The 18,206-nt window shown below is 40.3% G+C and overlaps 1 long non-coding RNA gene and 1 pseudogene across 1 annotated transcript; one reads left to right on the forward strand and one right to left on the reverse strand.

The window, feature by feature from the left end:
* Nucleotides 1-699: 699 nt before the first annotated feature.
* LOC107140347 lies at nt 700-12,495 on the reverse strand. The gene is made up of 3 exons (XR_001503259.2): nt 12,370-12,495; nt 9,827-9,828; nt 700-715 (listed from the first exon to the last, which is right to left on the reverse strand). It is a non-coding gene; the product is annotated as an uncharacterized LOC107140347 (long non-coding RNA).
* Nucleotides 12,496-13,994: 1,499 nt separating this feature from the next.
* LOC107140239 overlaps nt 13,995-18,206 on the forward strand; it is a 73,254-nt pseudogene continuing 69,042 nt past the window's right edge.

An 18,206-nucleotide genomic window follows, 5' to 3' on the forward strand; every position in this document is an offset into this window, starting at 1 on the left:
TAAAAATTATTATTTTTTTGATATTCAAGTTCTTTAATCCACTCAGGATGCATTATTATGGTAGGGATACATGTTCATTATTTTCCAATGTGAACCAATCTTTTTTTGTCTTTGACAGTTTTGCTTTTCGTGAAGCATTTATCATGCCATCTCAGTCATATATTAATGTTCCTCATATGCAGAGTTCTGTTTCTCAGCCCTCTCTCTACACCACTGGTCTATATGTTAATAACACAATTGTCTTAATTACTATAGCTTTATCTTAAGCCTCAATATCTGATACAGCAAGTTTCCTCTCCTTACTCGTATTCTTCAGAAGTATCTTGAATAAAATAAACTAATAGCAACAAAAAAAGGTCTTGGATATTCTTCACTCTTCCTTATACATTTGTCATGTTTTATAAAAGCAAATGGACACATAAACTCTGTTGTGGATTTTGATTACAGTTGCATTAAATCTATAGATCATTATGTGAACTATTGATACTCTTAGCTTTCCTGCCCAGACACATAAGATATTATTCTCTTTATTTAGGTCTTCTTCAATGATTTTCAATCAAGTTACATATCTTTCTATGTATACAGATCATATATGTAGACCATCTTTTTTCTCTCTTCTCTAGAGAAGTATGTATAAGATTTGAAATATCTTATTCAGGGTACATGGCACCTGACTTCAGTCTTGGTTTCTCAGGAGGCTGAGGCAGGAGGATGGCTGGAGTCCAGGAGTCTGAGACCAGCCTAAACAACATAGCTCACTATGTTGTCTCAAAATAAAATAAAATAAAGAAAGAAAGAAAAGAAAAGAATGATCTAGGGGCTGGGTGTGTAGCTCAGTGGTAGAGTACTGGTCTAGTATGTTCAAAGTTCTGGGTTCCAACCCTAGCATCACAAAAGAAAAGAAAAATTAGAGTAGTCTATTCTTCAAAAGATAGACCTGCCTGTAGAATTACCTGAGTTTGACATTTTGTTTGTGGAACAAAAGCCCATTTCTTTTCTTTTCAATTTTTTTTTAGATCTTTATTTTATTCATTTATTTATATGCAGTGCTGAGAATCAAACCCAGTGCCTTGCACATACTAGGCAAGCGCTCTACCACTGAGCCACAACCCAGTCCTGTAGAAGCCCATTTCTGATATTCATCATACTGTTTATCAAGCCACTAATTCCATAAATGAAAACCTTTGTATGACTCACTTTGCTAGGAGAAGCCTCGTCCTTTGATTAACATTGGATAGTAAAGGGTTTGGAGTAGCTGACTCTGCTGTTTAAATTTGGGTTAGAAGCTAATGACTATTCTTAAAGAGTGAGTTCCTGGTTAAAGAAATGGACTTCTTGCCAGGCATGGTGGCACAGGCCAGCAGTCCTAGCAATTTGTGAGGCTGAGGCGGGAGAAGTGCTTGAGCCCAGGAGTCCCAGTTCACCTGGCATACACAGTGAGAACTAATCTCAAAAAACAAAAAACAAAAGGCTAATTTCTCTTAAAGTACATCTTAAATGAACACACCCCACATTATCCTTGCCAAAGTGTTTTAAAGAAAATGACAGTATTTTAAATAAATTAATCTTTGTGTGTACTTTAAAAATCGATTTTGTGATCCCAGGCTGACTTTTTGACACTGAGTTAATGACTAATTGCTTGCCTTCTAACTTGCTGAAACATGCACACCTGGAAAGAAGAGCTCTCAGTAAAGCAGAGGTTGGCTCCATGAGAAAGAGGAAGAAAAACAGGAGCCCATAGCAAGCCTGAGCAGGTTTCTTAGGTTCAGTTCTTAAGATTCAGTCCTTGAAGAACAGATTGAACTCTTGCTCCCAAAGATAAGATCAGCATTTTGGAGGAAATGTCAAAAACTTAAGAAATCAAAATAAAGCCTTTATTAACCACTTCACTCAGGTAGACTCGTTGAATATCTCTTTAGTGCAAGACACCTGATAGACACCAAGCATGCAAAGAATAATTCTTGCCCTCAAGCAATCACAGCCTAATAGGATTTAATAGAGGTTAAATATGCACAGGACATTATGAGAGATGAAGATGGGTGTTCTTTTCCTGGGAGAAAATGATACTCCAAAATATAAACTAAGCCTAGGATGGTCTTCAGAGTATAATTATGACTTTGTTTTTCAGTAAAGAATAAATGATGACTTCTATTCCTAGGTCTGAGTCAAACTATCTAGTCTTCCAATTCCCTTGCTGAAGCCAAAAGAAAAGTTAGGTAACATTTTTTAAAATCTTCCTAAAAGCATCAGAGAGCTAAAAAGATAGTAAAGAGCTACAAAAGTAAGATCTGGAATCCAGAGAATTAAGTCTGCCATTTGAGAGTGCTTTTTCCTAATCCAAAAGAGATGGCTGAGCAGCACTCTCAGGGTAAGGAGGAAAAATACTGCACTCTAGAATTGGCCAAGTGAGGGCCTCATATAAATCCATCTGATAAGGACTGGGACTCTAAGGGGATGCCTCTGAGGAATCAAAGAAAATATGAGGCTACCATGACATTAACTGCAGCCTGTTTTCTACTCATCTGGATTATCCAGAAAATCTGAGTGGTTGCCATGTTGAGGAAATATTGGATTGTTAGCATGCTTAAGACCCTAGCAGACACATAAGAAAACCATCTCTGAAAGTAGTAGCAATACTTGAGGGATTTTGGTTGAACAATTTCCAAAACTAACAAAGCCAATTTTCAGAAAACCAAAACAATTCCAAACAGGATAAGTGAAAAAGAAATCTACACCAAGAACTAGAAAAATCTTCACAACTTCTACAAATAATTGCAAAATTGTAATGATTAATACAAAATCAAATATAAACTTCTGTATGAGAGAGTAAGGCCAAATACATGTTAATTTATTTTATTGGTACTGAAAAAAAGATTCTAGAAACAGATTCACAGATACTCCAGATAGTGTAATTACTAGAAACAAACAGTAAAATATCCCTGTCTTTTATGTGCATGGAGATAAAAGATAAAATTTTTAGCAGAATAACTATAAAAAGTGACATTTCACATTTGAAATAGTTATCTGTCTGAGTCTAAATACAAGAAAGAAACCCCACAGTAATTTAAACAGGAGAAAATTTAATATAAACAATTTCTTATGGTGACAAAAAAGACTAGAACAATAGGGATTAGCTAATAAGAAAAAAAACAGAGTTCTAAATATGATAGGATTAGCAGATATAATGAACAATCACTAACTCTAGGGCTGAGAGAGAGCACAAGGAATAACCCTATCCTGTCCCCAGGACTGAGATTCTAATCTTGTTGAAGGTTGTGGTCATCTGTGGCTTACTAGATGGCAAAGAATTTGCTATGGTCTTGTACTGATAGAACTTGCTGGAAATCTGCCCATTAGGGTTCTGGGAAAAGCTGTTCACAGGGAAGGATGTCACTAGAGATGCTCTACTACAGTACAGCCAGGGAGGCAGTGCAGGGGGCCTTACTGAAGTTGGGTGCTGAGGAAGATATACCCATTTACAGAAGTCTGGTTCTGGAAAAGCCATATACTCTGCGAGAGCTGCCTTGAACATATACTGTAAGCAGAAAACAAAATCCTTTTTCTGCAATGTCTTTCTAGCACACTCTGCTGAGATAGCTTCAGGCCAGCTAGCGTGGGAAAGAAAGTCTTAAAAGGGAAAAGGTACCTTTATTTTTTAAATTTTTTAATTTGTTCATTTTAAATACACATTAAAAGATACATTTTTGCAAAGCAGACTAAGAGTGAATTTGGAGTTTAAGGCAATAAATTGATGACATCTTAGAATTTTAAAATATTAAATAACTAAAATTAAGAACTCAATGGATGAGTTCAGTAATAGATTAGACACAACTGAAGAGAGAATTAGGAACTAAAACATAGATCAGAAAGATAGAATATACAGAGAAGAGGATAAAAGATATTTCCGATAGAGTTAGAAGGTTCTAGAGCTGAATGGTTCCATATGGTCAGCCACTGGCTAGAAGTGGCTATTTAAATTTATATTACTTATGATTAAATTAAATTTAAAATTCAGTTCTTTGATCATACTAGCTACATTTTAAATGCTCATTAGCTTCAGCACAGATACAAAACATTTCTGTCATTGTGCATGTTCTGCTAATGCTGGTCTAAATATTTGCTTATTTGAGGTCCCATAAATAATGAAGAAAATGAAGTAGAAGCAATACTTTAGGGTTTTGGTTGAACAATTTCCAAAACTAACAAAGCCAGTTTTCAGAAAACCAGAAGAATTCCAAACAGGATAAGTGAAAAAGAAATCTACACCAAGAACTAGAAAAATCTTCAGAAAAAAACCAGAGGACAAGTATGCCTGCTGTCACCCATTCTATTCAGCATTGCTTAGCATCTTGGAAATCAGAGGCATAAAAACTGGAAAGGAAAGGTGAAGTGTTATTGTTTAAATGCAATATTATTATGTAATTATAAAAAATTTTAATGTACAGATAATTAGAATTAATAAGTTAATTATTAATTATTAAGAATTAATAATGTTAGAATTAATAAGTTGCTGAATACAAAGTCAACATGCAATGGGTATCATTGACTTTTGAAAATTAATTTGAAAAGGATACCACTTATAATGACATAGAAATACAAACTACTAAAAATAAATCTTACAAAAGATAAGTAAAATTCCTATTTTTGCAAGAAACTAAAAACAAAAAAATAATTGGAGAGATATTTCATATTTATGAATTGGAAGACTTGATATTATGAAGATATCAGATCTTCCTGCCTATTTTGTTTTTGTCTCTTGGTGCTGGGAATCAAACCAAGGGCCTCACACGTGCCAAGCACACATTCTACCAATTTGCCTCAATTGGACTGTATATTTAGTTGGATTTCATCTTGATAGTTTTTTTTTTGTTCATTTTGTTTTGTTTTGTTTTTACAATAAAATTGTAAAGTCTATATGGAAATATAAAAAGTCAACAATAATTAAGATTCTCCTTTGAACAAAAGTAAGGTAGGAAAGCTTGCTTTTCTAAGTACGAAGACTTATAAAAAATCGTAGAACATTAAGTCAGTGCTGTATTGGTATTACAATAGTAGAATAAAATCGAGAGCCCAGAAACAAACCCTTGAGCATATAGACATTGATTCTTGCAAGAGTATCACTGCAAAGCAATCGGGAAAAGTGAACTTTTAGAATATAATGTAGGACTGGGATTGTAGTTCAGTGGTAGAGTGCTTGTCTAGCATTCATGAGGTCCTGGGTTGGATCCCCACTTAATTTAAAAAAAATATGGATAGATACCTATGTTAGAATAAAGAACTTCTGTATTAGGTGTTTAACTCACTGGCTGAACAATTTCCTGACATGGGTGAAGCCCTGGATTTAAGTCCCAGCATCACATACACACACACAAAAAAAGAGCTTTTATTCATGAAAAGACTGTATAAGAATAAATAAAACTAGCCAAAGGCTAGGAAAAAATATTTGCAGCATGCATCACTGACAAATATCTATAATATGGAAATAGTTGCTATGAATCAAGAGAAGGATAATAAGAGAAGGACAAATAGTACAATAAAAAATTGGCAAGAGATTGAAATTTACAAAAGCAGAAATCCAGATGGTCAAAAAACGAACGACATGATGCTCAACCTCATTACTAATTAGAGAAATGAAAATTAAAAATACAATGAAATACCACTTCCCACTCACCAGAAAAACTAAAATTTTTAAAATTGGATGAAACAGAATTTGAAACAAATGACAATTTTATGCACCACTGGTGGAAGTAAATTGGAACAAACCCTCTGGTAAGCAGGGTCCACTGTCTTCTAAAGTTGGAAATACCTATACCCTGCGACCCAATTTTACTCTGAGATATATAACATTCCAAGTGTGCTCATATCAATGCAAAGAGAGGCATAAGAATACATATGGCAGCAATTTTGAAATAGTAAAATTAACAGCCCAAGAGTCCAAGAGTGGAAAGAACCCAAATGCCCATCAACCACAGCAAAAAAAAAAAAAAAAAAAAAAAAATGGTAGTACACTCATGTAAGAAGTGCGAGGAACATTGTATTCTTTGAAAGTAATGAAGATAATCTACAATTTTATGTGGCTGCAGGTATGACTAGGTTCAAGTAACAACCAAAGGAACAAGGAGCCTAACATGAGTTGGAGAAAAACAAATCCACCAAACAAAGAAGCCCTGGGAGGGAGACACCTTCAATTTTCAGCTCCTAAAACTTCAGTCTTACCTGTTTCTACACCTCCCATTCTTCCTCCTCTTTCTGGCAGTAAGTGTGTATGTGGAGCGGTGTTCGTCCTCACGATCCCTTCTTGTTTCTGTGCCCTCAGCTTGCCATCTTGATGAGAGCCCCTTTTCTCCCAGTGTTGCTTTGCTACGTGCTCCTGCTGGCATGGAAGTTCCTTCAGAGTAGGTACCTGATCTGTCTGAACTACCCTTCATGGTCATGGCCAGACTCCCAAGGTCACATGGAAGGGGATTGGTGATTACAATCCTCTGATTGGTTAATGGTCTCACCTCTGCTTTGATGGTCACTGTGAGCACCAACAAACTGGTATCATGATTTGGGTATGAGGTACCCCTCAAAAGCTCCTGTTAATGCAGGAATAGTCAGAGATGAAATGATTGAATTGCAGGAGCTGTAACCTAATCAGTCCATTCTAGTTTGGATGAACTAACTAGGTAGTAACTATAAGCTGGTGGGACATGGATGGAGGATGTGGGTCACTGGGGGCATGACTCCAGAGTTGTTCTTCCTGTGGCCCCTTCTTCCCCTCCTCTCTCTCTGCTTGCTGATCCTGCCATTAGTTGAGCACTTTCCACCATTGGACCTTTCCCCCATGATGTGCTGCTTCTCCTTGGGCCAAAAAAAAAATGGAGTCACATGTTTATGGATGGAGACCCCTGAAACCATGAGACACAAATAGGGTTTTCCTCCCTAACTTGTTCTTGCTGAGTATTTTTGGTCATAGTGATGAAAAGGTTACTAGAACAGAAATTGACACAAAGAAGTGGGGTCATTACTGTAACTAACTAACTTGGCCATGTGGGCTCAGAAGCCTTTGGAAATGGTTTAATGGATTTTTAAATTTAATTTAATTTAATTTTTTTTTTTTTAGGTTAGAGATGCAGGCTAGAAATCTTTAGAATTTTGTAAGTGAAGCTTAATGGGAGATTCTAGTGGGAGCTCAGAAAACCAGAATTCCAATAAGAATGTGAAATCATGAGAATTCAGGGGGAAATGAGGACTCCATTAAGAATTGGATTAAAGACCATGCATGTTACCTTCTGGCAAAGAACTTGGCTACATTTTACCCCTGTCCTGAGATTTCTATGTTAGGCTGAATTTAAAAGTGATGAACATTTAATCTGGCAGAGGAAATTTCAAGGCAGCACAGCATTCAGTCAGTGGCATGGTATTGCTGGTAACTTTTAGCCAGGTTTACTGTGGGAATTGGAAGCAGAAAAGAGAATTAAAGGATTTTATTTTATGTTGTTTATTTTATTTTTTTTTTTTTGCACTGGGGATTGAACTTGGAGTGCTTAACCTCTGAGCCACATCCCTAGCCCTTTTTATATTTTATTTAGAGACAGGGTCTTGCTGAGTTGCTTAGGGCCTTGCTAAGTTTCTGAGGCTGGTTTTGAACTCACAACCCTCCTACCTCAGCCTCCTGCACTGCTGAGATTGTATGCCACTGTGCCTGGTTTGAGTTAAAGGAATTTAAAGACTTGCTGTTTGGCCAGAAAAGTGCATGTAAAGCTGAGACTAAGGAAGGTGTATTTATTGAAGAGACGATACCCTCTAAAGAGGTGCTAAATACTTTGCACAGAGATGTGGGGAAGATGCCTCAAGGCATTGCTGGAATTTGCAAAACCATACCCACTGAGAGCTTAATGGTATAGAACACTATGAGATGAGATCATGTAGAACACCTATGAGAAGAGATCATGGGGCATTCTTCTTGGACAGGGGGCTAGGACATTATTTCACCATGCTAAGCCATATAGACAGAAGTCATTGCAACCCCAATTCCAGGGAGCCCAGATGTTGTGTGAGCTGGCAGTAGACCTTGCTGTCATCCATGTGGTTCTGGTTCTGCAAGACTGCAGGATGTGCACAAAAATCAACTCAAAGTTGATCAAAGACTTAGGCATTAGAACAGAGACCCTACACCTAATAGAAGAAAAGTAGGCCCAAATCTTCACCATGTCAGCTTAGGAACTGACTTCCTTAACAAGACTCCTAAAGTGAAAGAAGTAAAATCAAGAATCAATAAGTGGGGGCTGGGATATAGCTCAGTTGGTAGAGTGCTAGCCTAGCATGCACAAGAATCAAACTAAAAATCTTCTTCACAGCAAAGGAAACAATAACAAAGAGAAAGCCTACAGAATGGGAGAAAATCTTTACCACACACACCTCACATACAGCACTCATCTCCAGGATATACAAAGAACTCAAAAAACTTAACACACACACACACAAAACAATAACCGAATCAACAAATGGGGCAAAGGAATTGATCAGACACTTCCTAGAAGAAGAAATACAACTGATCAACAAATATATGAAAAAGTGTTCAACATCTGTAGCAATTTGAGAAATGCAAATCAAAACTATACTGAGATTCCATCTCACTCCATTCAGAATGGTGAGGATGTGGGGCGGGGGGATGGTACACTCATACCTTGCTGGTGGGACTGCAAATTGGTACAACCACTCTGGAAAGCAGTATGGAGATTCCTCAGAAAACTTGGAATGGAACCACCATTTGACCCAGTCACCCCACTCCTAGGTTTATACCCAAAGGATTTAAAATCAGCATACTTACGATGACACAACCACATCAATGTTTATAGCAGTTCAATTCACAATAGCTAAACTATGGAACCAACCTAGATGCCCTTCAACAGATGAATGGATAAAGAAACTGTGGTATATATACATAATGGAATATTACTCAGCCTTAAAGAAGAATGAAATTAGGGCATTTGCTGGTAAGTGGATGGAACTGGAGAATATTATACTAAGTGAAATAAGCCAATCCCAAAGAACCAAAAGCCAAATGTTTTCTCTGATATGTGGATGATAATTCACAAAGGTGGGGACAGAGAATAGAGGTATTCTGGATTAGGCAGAGGGGAGTGAAAGGAGGGGAGGAGGGAGGGAGGGAAGAATAATAGTAGAATGAATTGGACATTATTACCCTATGTGCACATATGATTACTTCACCTGTGTACTCTACATCACGAACAACCAGACCAGTGAGAAGTTATATTTCACTTATGTATGATGTGTCAAAATGCATTCTACTGTCATATAATTAGGACAAATAAAAAATTACCTACCATTAAAAAAAGTGCAGGAAGCTGGAGTTAAGGGGTCATGGAGGCTTCCACTGAGATTTCAAAGGAGACCTGGGAGGCCAGGAAATGTGTAGCATGATCATGCAATCTGCCCCTGAGAGGTGGGGCATGAAGCTGTGAATGTGAGGCCAAATCTGGAGTGGAGAACCAGGAATTAAGAGATGCCAGTAATGTGGACAATCCACTGAGAAAAGCTGCTGATTGCAGATAAAGCCAGGCTAAATGAGAGGTCATGTATACTGCCACCGGTGAGGCCAAAGGTGCAGGGCTGCCTTTGGGGAGCACATGTTCCCGCCCCGTGTCCTAGATGCTGGATGCATAGTTACGGGACCTGTTTGTCCGGCTGGGTTTCAGTCTTGCTTTGACATCCTCCCTTCCTTCTATGCTCCTGCTCCTCTCTTTTGGATCAGGAATGTCTACTCTGGACTACTGTATTAGAGATATGTAACTTGCTTTTAGTTGTTGCAGGGGCTCACAGCTGAGAGTTTGCCTGGAGTCATGGAGGAGACTTTGAGCTTGGACAATGCTAAAATTTCAGACCATGGGATTTTTGGAGATAAACTGAATGCATTTTTCACTGTGAGATGGATGTGAGCTATTGGGGGCTAGGGGCAAAATGTTACGGTTTGAATATGAGCTATTCCTCCAAAATTCCTGTTTGTGTACGAATATTCAGAGGTAAAATGATTAAATTCTGAGAACTATAACCTAATCAGTCCATCCTAGTTTGAATGAATTGGGTGGTAACTATAGGCAGTTGGGGGCAAGGCTGGAGGAGGTGGGTCACTGGGGGCATGCTCTGGAAGGGTGCATCTTTCCTGTGCCCCACCCTCTACTTCCAGACTGGGCTCTGAGCTGAGAAGCTGTCCTCTGCTGGACCCTTCCCCATGATGGGCTGCCTCACCTTGGGCCCAGAACGATGGCGTCGACTGTTTATGGACTCAGACTTCTGAAACTATGAGCTCCAGGTAAACTTTCCCTCCTCTAAATAGTTCTTATAGAGTATTTTGGCCACAGCAAAAGAAAAGCTAAAACACTTGGGGTCTCATCTTCCACCTGTAAGTGAACTCTACTCCAGAATTCCAGATTCTTCTGAGTGCTAAGATTGGCCCTCTGATCTAACACTGGAGTGCTATAAAGTGAGCAAAGAGGGAAATATTATCCCTACCTTCCTTTCTTCACCCTCTTTCTCAGAAGATGTACTGTAATGAAAAGATCTAAAGTCGGAGGCAAGGGGTGGGGGGTGAGTTCAATGTAGCCGAGAGCCTACTACGGGTCAGGGTCTTGATACGCTTTCTCTATTTTCTCCCTGTATTTAAAGATTATCTGATTCTCAAAACAACTCTTTAAAGTGGCTATTATTTTCCTTTTTTTTCACAGGTGAGGCTTATCTGCACAAAGTCATCAGGGAGTATAGCAGAGCTGAGAATTGACCAAGGACAGAGTTCCTGCATCTTTCATTTTACCCTTGGCCTCTCTGGGTCTGGTCAGAAGATAGCAGACACACTATTCTAAGATGGAAAATGACCTCTACTCCCTACAGAACATGAGGCCTGAGGCGCCTTACCTATTAATTACACAAACGGGACAAATGCCTCCTTGGTCTGGCTGGCTTGAACTTGGCCTTGGGAAGGTATGGCTGAGGATGTAGCTCAGGGAACACCTTTCATAAGGAGCTCAGGTGCATTTCAATGCCTGCCCTTGCCTGCTCTCTGAAATTCAGAGGAAGAATAGAGGATGCCCAAGAGGAAGCTGGCCTGTGAGCAGGGCCCACCTCACGGGCACTGAAAACTCATTTAGGGGCGTGCCTACTGTGTGCCAGGTCTGAGACGACAACACAGACTGTAGTGGAATTTCCCACTCCTAAGTCATCCACACCTGACATGTGTAACCTGCTGATTGCAGGATGTTACAAAATCCCCCTCCTCCTGACGCTGGTGCCGCAGGGCGTTTCTACCTTAGATGGTACCTACCGTTTCTCTCTCCTAGAACTCTGCCTTAGGTAAGTCCTGATCACTGAGTCTTGTGTGGATGCTTTGGTTCACAAGAGGCTGAAGATTTCCCAGAGTCTCCTGCTTCTCTTTTATAACTCTCTGTTTTGTAGATCATCACTAGTGTCCTGACCAGTCTCCTTTCTTTTAATCTCTCATAGTGCCGAGCAAGCATTGAACTGAGAACCTCACAAATGCTAGGCAAGCACTCAACCACTGAGCTACCCCCCCGCCCCCCAAGCCTTCTTCTAAAGTCTTAGTACTGTTCTCTAAGTCTTTTTAGAACATGATCCTACTCACTCTTGGACACTCAATGACAATGTTATTTTCCCTTTTCCTCTTCAATTTGACTTAAAAGCTTTTTACTGAAATTCTGCAAGGTCTTTTTTCAACCTTTATTGTTGCATTTGTATTACCATCTATAGATTTCTCAGTTTTCTATGCTTATAATGGAAGACTCCTTAGACATTTGTCCCTCCTCCAATGTTTGGACCTCCTTAAGTGCATGAGTGAGTGAATAAATGAATAAAGAATTGACGCTTCTTGGGGCTGGAGTTGTAGCTCAGCAGTAGAGTGCTTGCCTTGCACGTGTGAGGCACTGGGTTCCATTCTCAGCACCACATATAAACAAGTAAATAAAATACAGGTTCATCAACAACTAAAATATAATTGACGCTTCTTTTGGTAATCTTAGTGCTTCTTCCCCATTGGTAAGTAGCTATAAACTACATTGAGACATCTCTAGTTGCTTTTGCTCCTTTCCCTCAATTTTTCTTCCAGTTGTTCCCCTCCTCCTCATCCTTCTCATAACCCAATATACTGCATGCAGAGTAAGAGCTCTAGATTTTGATTTTGTGGAGATAGTAAAGTACCATTTACAAGCAATTCCAAAGTTCTCCACTTGGCCTATAGTTCCTTGGACCTTCAAAGGTGGAAACTTTGGACTTCTTATGTGGAATGTTTTAGCTGGGCATGGTGGCACATGCCTGTAATTCCAGAAGCTCGGAAGGCTGAGACAGAAGTATTACAGTTCAAAGTCAGTGTCAGCAGCTTAGTAAGGCACTAAGCAACTTAGTAAGACCCTGTCTGAAAATAAAAAATGAAAAGGGCTGGGAATGTGGCTCAGTGGTAAAGCACACCTGGGTTCAATTCCAAGTGTCATAAAAAAAAGTTTAGAATGTATTTTAGAATGTATTTATTCCTAGGAATGGGACTCCCAAGCCTGCCCTTCCCTTTTGTATTTTGAAGAAGATTCATGGAACTTCTATTTTCTCCTAGTTGATTCTTCCTTCCTTTGATTGGAAGATAGAATCTGGGGGTAACAAAATGTATTAGTTACTATAACTAAATACCTGAGATAATTAACTTGTAAAGATAAAAGGTTTGTTTTGACTTATGATTCTGAGGTTCCAGTCTGTGACTGAGTGTGCCCATTTCTTTGACCAGGCAGCACATTATGTCAGGAGCATGTGGCAGAGAAAAACTTCTCACCTCATGAGCCAGAAAGTAAGGCCAGAGAGGAAGAAGAGGAGACTGTGACCCCCCAATTTCCATCTAGGGCATATCCTCAATGACTTAAGGACCTCTTGGAAGGTCCTACCTCTTTGAGGTCCATATCACCAACCAATAGTGCCACCCAGGGGACCAAGATTTAACAGGTAGACCCTTGGGGGATATTTAATGTCTGAGTACAGTACAAAGTATACCTTGATCTTGGGGACCTACACATAAGGAGGCACTCAGAACATTAGGCCTCTGCTCAGGCCAGGAACAGCCACAGGACACCTCCCCACCACAGTTCTCCCCCTCGCCCCTGTCTTCCACCTCAACTTTGAAAGAGAAGTGCTCAACTGGAACAAATTGCTTTAGGGCTACAGCCTGGCCTGTGGCCACTGCAGGGTCCTTTATGGTGTGGAAATTGACAAAAAGGACTGAGGGAGGGTAAGAAAAGAGGTATGATTCCCATTTTGGTGAGGAACTGGCAGGGTTTTTTGTTTGTTTGTTTGTTTTTTAAGATTTCAGATTGTTTCAAGAAGCCCTCTGGATTCTCTAACCCCTTGGGTTAGGGTCTGACTTCAGGTACTTCCCCATAAAAGTACCTTGTTCCCTGGTCCTGAGCTAGTCAGGATCCACCAACATCTGTGAATCTCTGCTTCTTAGAGGAGGCCTTCACAGTCCTGAGGCCTGCAACCTGCAGCAGGGACGCTCAGATCAGGCCCAACCTTTGTCCTGGGCCCAAGGTCGTGGCTTCACCACTTACTGTACTCCCCGTCCTTCCTGCCTTCAGGATCTTCTCACAGATTTGATACTATTGACCCAACTAAATCCCCTGTGCCACCTGATTCTCTTTTATTGAAAACCTTCCTGGCTCTGAAATTTTTTTTTTTTTTTTTTTTTTCTAATTTGTGTTCATTTCAATTCAACAAGCATTCCTTGAACTTCCAAGGAAGCTGTGGTCTCTGCCTTCAAGGAGCCTTTAACTTTCTAGTAAAAATAAGACACTTCTACCAAAAGTAAAATGTAAAATGTGGTGTTTCAGCAAATAGAGAATCAAAGTGCTCCCAGAGCCTGGGGGAAGGAGAGTAGTTCCAAACAAGAAAAGGGAGGAAACGGTCAGAGGCCTGGGAAGGCTTCGGGAGAGGGTGGCGTTGAGATGGGCTTGGTGGATGGAGAGTGTTTCCGGAAGCCGAGATGGGTGGAGAAGGACAGGGACAAAGAGACAGCTTGCTTGGGGAATTCTCTGCATTCCAGTATGTCTCAAGTACAAGCTCGGAAAGAGAGAGAGACTTAGTAACATTATGAAGGAAGTTTTCAATAATGCCATTGAGAGTCTTCATGCTAAATTTAGAAACTTAAACCTTTGTGGACAAAGGGGAGCCAGTGAAGAATTTTGAGTCCAGAAATGCCCACGCCTCCAGCTGGGAGCCATTCTTATCCCCACCAAATTTACTAGTCGGTCACCAAATCTACCAGTCAGTTACCAAATTCACATACACAACCTTTTTAGAATCCACTGTCGAATGTCTCCATCCTGAGGGACACCCCCAGTCTTTCTTCACACCACCATCTTCTCTCACCTAGATTTATGAATTACAGTTTTCTAGACCGCCCCCCCTCCACCATATCCACTCCTAATTTATTTTTCTCGCGCTGCCAGACTTGGTCTTTGTCAAAGTATAGCTCCAATGGTGTTGATTTCCTGCTTGGAATCTTTCAAGAGCTTCAGGCCACCCTGGGGATAAAGCCAAAATTCCTTTCATATTACACACCTGCTTCCTGCCACCATACTCAACTATCTTTAATTTTGCAATCCCTTTTGTGGGAATGCCTCTTCTGCCCATCACCTGGCTTAACCCTGCAGGTTGGCCAAGGTCCAGTTCAGGGCACTCTTCCAGAGGACCGTCTGGGACCCCCTCCTCCAGCTTCGTCAGCTCCCCCAGGCTTCCTGCTGTTCTCGGTGTTGAAATGGCCTGCCCATTTATTTTCTCTCTGCCCTTGGCTTTATTTTAGCATGTGTGTTTCCACAAAACAGGTACTTTCCACAAAACAGGGTTCAGCAAAAAAAAGGTCTTCAAAAGGATAAATATATATTCATTTTTTCTCCGGATTAGTTGACTTTTCCTGGTGCATATTTTTCCTGCCTCCCCAGAACAAATTATCTGCTTCGATTTCTTCTCTTCTTCACATTGTCTTTCTGCCTGTAATTCTGCCCAAAGGCAAGACTGCAGTGTACTAGAAAGTGTCCTAGAAAGGACCCACACAAAATATTTCACAAAGCCTGAAGTAAAACCCATGAAACTGTTAACACTTTGGAAGAACAGGCCAAAATGTGATATTTTGATTTTTTTCCACATTTTTAGTATTTGCCATATTTACTATATTTTATAATGGGGAATTATTTATTTACTTTTGTTGTGGTGCCTAGAAACAAACCCAGGGCCTTGGGAATGCTACCACAGAGCTACTCCCCCAGCAGCTCATTTATTTATTTATTTCCAGGAAAAAGCATTAGACAAAGATGTAAAGAACTTGGCTTAAGTCAGAGTAACAAAGTAGTTGTGCATGGTAAACTAAGCTCTGTCTAAAAATAGGAAATCAGAAAAAATATGTTTATAAAATCTCTGTGGAAGGACATATAAAAAATAAAGAACATTAATTGCTTGTGTGAAAGTGAGCTAGGAGGCTCAGGCCTGAGGAGACCACATTTTCACTATATTCCTGCATACATTTTGAGTTTTGAACCATGTGAGTGTATCATCTATACAAAAAATGAAGTTTGGTTGAATACAGTGGTGCACACTGTGTCCTATAATCCCAGTGACTTGGGAGGCTGAGGGAGGAGGATCATAAGTTCAAGGACAGCCTAGGCAATTTAACAAAATCTTGCCTCAAAATTTAAAAAATTAAAAAATATAAAGTGTGTGTATGGGGTGTAGCTTAATGATAGAACGCCCCTGGACTCAATCCCCAGTACTTAAATAAATAAAGTGGCTGTGGCTGTGGCTCAGTGGTAGTGCACTTGCCTGGCATGTGGGAGGTACTGGGTTCGTTACTCAGCACCACATATAAATAAATAAATAAATGTTTATCAACAACTAAAACATTATTTTAAAAAAAGCTGAGTTTGAATTCTCATCCACAAGATAACTTTAGAAATGCTGTTTTGCCATCTGTAAAACGGAGAAATCAGCTGTTCACAGAGTTGTGGCAAGGAGCGGATGGCATGTAAATGTTGCTGATAAAACTCGGAGGTACCACACAGAGGTAGGGACTTGTCCCCTGGCCTCCTAATCCCCCTGCCCTCCCTCCTCACCCCTTCCTGTCCTCCAAATGAAGCTGTCAAGGCCAAACTGCACTTCTGCCAACATCCCCCCACTGGAATCGCCTAAGTTGGCCCTGTGCCTGTTGGAACACAGCTAACAGTGTGCAGAAAAAGCCACACTTCGAAGGGCTGGGCATTTCAAAGAAGCCAAACAGCTCTTTCTGTTTTCTCAGGCTCTCGGCTTGCCAGCTAGCTCCACACATTAAAAATATTTGGGGTCAGCACTACGGTTTTCAACCATAGTGGATTCATTTTGTTTCATGATGACTTCCTTATAATAGCTCTGGGAAAAACTGCTTCGGGCCTTGTCCCAAACCATATTCTGGCACTGCAGCTGCATTCAATACGGTATCTTTGGGTAGTAATTATGAAAGACGTCGAAATATCCTCAACTAACTAGGGTTTGGTCTGGAGATGAGGAACTGTTGGGTTTGAGTCTCTAATGGCTGTCATCACCATGACCTTCAAACTGTGTGAGGCAGGAAGAGAAGCTTAATTTACCATGTTTCTTCCTGTTCTGATAACCCTGCTTTTCTCTGCAGACCTGTGGATTTTTTTTTTAAGCCTTTATGTGCATAGTTTTTTTTTTTTTTGAGAGAGAGAGAGAGAGAGAGAATTTTAATATTTATTTTTTCTTTTAGTTTTCGGTGGACACAACATCTTTGTTTGTATGTGGTGCTGAGGATCGAACCCAGGCCGCACGTATGCCAGGTGAGCGCGCTACCGCTTGAGCCACATCCCCAGCCCTATGTGCATAGTTTTTGAGTGTTGACAAAAAGGATGCAGTTGAAGTAGGTAGAGGCACTTCTTTTGCTGCCTGGGAGAGAGTTGCCAGATTTGGCAAAAAATACAGGACACCTAGTTAGATGAAAATTCCAGGCATAGTAGTGTACATCAGAAAGCTGAGGCAGGAGTATTGCAAGTTCAAAGACAGCGTCAGCAACTTATGGAGACCCTATGCAACTTAGCAAGACCCTGCCTCAAAATAAAAAATAAAAAGGGGGGCTGGGGTTGTGGCTCAGTGGTAGAGTGCTCACCTGGTACATGCAAGGCCCTGGGTTCGAGTCTCAGCACCGCATAAATAAATAAATAAATAAAATTATCGTGTCCAACTACAACTACAAAAGATAAATTTTTTTTTTTTTTAAAAAGTGGGGCTGAGGACCAAAAGCAAATTAAAATTTAAAAAGGACTGGAGATGTAGCCTAGTGATAAAGCACTCCTGGGTTCAATTTCTAGTACTCTCCCCCCTCCCCCGCAAAAAAAAATCCAATTAATTCATGACTTTTTTAGTTTAAATATGTCCCATGCAGTATTTGTGCATACTTATACTGTAAATTTTTCATTGTTTATCTGAAATTCAGATTTAACCGCGTGAGGACACCCGGGAGTATTGATCTGGCCGCCCAACTAGTGAGGGAATCTAGTACAGGCCTCTTTAGCTCTACAGAGCAGACAAGAGGCCCATTTCTCTTGCTGTTTGGCCCGATGTTACTTCTTTCAACCAACTTTCCACGTCTGGACCACAAGATCTGAAACATGAAGGGGCAAGGTTTCCGCACACTTGCTTGTTTACACATTTACTCCAGAACTCTGTGCCTTAGAGTGACTGGCCTCCCACTTCCAAAACAGCATCTGCATTCCTGGTTCCTGCCCTCCATCCACATTCACCTGTAAGTTCCTAATGACCACCCCACTCGGCTCTCTGGGACTGGCTTCCTCCCTCTCCAGCAAAGACCCACAGATTCCTCTTGAGTTTCTTCGCATCCACTCAAAGGAATAATTCAGCCTGAGTACAGCCCATAGAAACCCTATTATCTGAAACTGGGAATGATTTTGAGAGCAAGAGTAACAGTGCAACCACACTGAATTCCCTCCACCCTCTCTGGTGAGCTCAATCTGGGGGAGGTAGAGGTTGGGGTGTACTTCCTACAGTCTCAGTCTAGCTTGGTAAGTAAATCCCCAGTAGAATCTGGGTCAGCGTCCTCAGAAAGAGCTGTGTCTCCTGAGAAAACAGAATTCAGACTCACTTCCAAGTCACTT

This window comes from Marmota marmota, unplaced genomic scaffold (assembly GCF_001458135.2).
Source record: "Marmota marmota marmota unplaced genomic scaffold, marMar, whole genome shotgun sequence".
Classification (NCBI taxonomy): Eukaryota; Metazoa; Chordata; class Mammalia; order Rodentia; family Sciuridae; genus Marmota; species Marmota marmota.